Raw genomic sequence first — 2,113 nt, 5'->3', positions numbered from 1 at the left:
TGTAGGCGGTACAGTCTGGAACCGAGCGACCGCTACGGTCGCAGGTTCGAATCTTACCTCGGGCATGGATGTGTGTGATGTCCTTAGGTTAGTTAGGTTTAATTAGTTCTAAGTTCTAGGCGACTGATGGCCTCAGAAGTTAAGTCGCATAGTGCTCAGAGCCATTTGAACCATCAGTCTAGGTTGTCGGGCTGTGTGGAGGGAGACAGCCAGGTTGATATCCCGTCATTGTCTGGGGAGTCTCCACGCACGTCTTCGGCCTGGAATCTCACTGACGTCGATACCGAGGATGTTCGACTGGTGCCTTGGCCGGCACGTTTCCAGACTCCCATCCATCGAAAACATCTGGTAATGGGATGCAGATAGACAGGTTGGTCACCACTCACCAGCTACTACGATTAACGAACTATGTCATAGAATTGAAGCAACAGGGAGTGACCTCTGCCTGTCTGTCATGTAACAAAGAAACCATATGGCAATTGGGTACATGAAGTTCAGAACTCAAATATCAATCTTTCAAAGCAGTTAAATGAAATTCTAAGAAATTCTAGGGAAAATTGACTTTGAGTCTGTCCGAGCAGCTTTAACATCCAAATGAAGATAATTTTTGCAACAAGCAGCGTACTTCTGTGGTAGAACGATCGCCTACCACGCAGAGGGCCTGGATTAGATTCCTGGCCGGTGCAAAATTTCTAAACAAAACTGCATGTTCATTGAACATTCCCGCGAAGCTTAAAATGCTTAAAGAAAGGAAAAATCTATGGTCCTCCCCCACCGCCCCCCCCCCCTTGAATTGGTAACAACAGGATCATTAGTTCGAGTCTCGTTTCGGTCATTATTTTTTGTTCATTCTGTTCACTTCGACGACCTACATCATTTACATGGAAAATTAATCACATGTATAACAATTAACATAACACATAATTGTCATATTTATAAGGGTTCAAGTAGACCACACGGCAATCGGATTTATGTAATTTTTTTATATTTGTTGTTGTATCGGCTTCTGTGGAGTCTGCACGGACAGAAACGAGGCAGGAATCCAAAAAGATCTGTACTTTAAACTTTCTGAATACAGTGTGGCGCACGAAATATGTTACCAATTTACGACGCACATTAGATATCCCGCTGGGATCTCTACAGAAGTACCAGCAGAGCTTGGAAAAACAAGTGAGTTACGAAACGACGTGTAATTCACGATACTGCCGCTAGGAGACTAGTAAGCAGCAATGGCTGACAATGGAAGACTGAAGACACAGCAACGATCGGCAATTGTGTTACTTTTTCATGAAACGAAAAGCCTTGTTGTGACTCAGAGGCGTTTTCGACAACAGTTTAACACAGGATGGGTCCCTTGCAAGAAGACCATCCACAGGTTGTACAATAAATTTGTACAGAAAGGAACAGTATTGGAAGCGAAGCGACCTCGGCCTAAGCCTGTTTCTTCGCCGGAGAATATTGAAGCGGTACGAGTTGCTGTACAGAGAAGTCCCGGGAAATCGTGTAGAAAGGCAGCAGTGCAACAGGGAATATCCAGACGCTGCGTTCAACGCATTCTTAAAAGTGATCTCCATATGTACCCATACAAGATGACCTGTGCACAGAAGCTCACTGAAGAACATAAGCACCTGTTTGCTCAGTGGGCGGAAGATAGGGAAGAAACTCTCAACAACGTTTGGTTTTCAGACGAGGCGCATTTTCATTTAGACGGTGTGGTTAACAAACAAAATGTACGCTTTTGGGCCACTGAAAACCCCCAAGTGCTTCATGAACGACAACATTATGCTCCGAGGAATTCAGCGTGGGCAGCAATTTCCAGTCACGGACTTATGGGACCCTTTTTCTTTGAAGAAACTGTGAACAGCGAGCGTTATTTGAGCATGCTTCGCAAAGCTTGATTCCACAGCTTCTTGCTACTGTTTTACCCTCTAACACGCAGTGGTTCATGCAAAATAGAGCAAGGCCACATACTGCAAACACTTTGTTGGAGTTTTTACACGAGCATTTCGACATGCGGATCGTTTCACTCAGGTTGCCAGGTCGCTTCAATGACGGACAAAATTGCCCCCCCCCCCCAATAGTCCAGACCTCAATTCATGTGACATTTTTCTTT

The sequence above is a fragment of the Schistocerca serialis genome, chromosome 3, assembly GCF_023864345.2.
Source record: "Schistocerca serialis cubense isolate TAMUIC-IGC-003099 chromosome 3, iqSchSeri2.2, whole genome shotgun sequence".
Lineage (NCBI taxonomy): Eukaryota > Metazoa > Arthropoda > Insecta > Orthoptera > Acrididae > Schistocerca > Schistocerca serialis.
The sequence above is the reverse complement of the archived record's forward strand: the minus strand, read 5'-3'. Positions refer to the sequence as shown.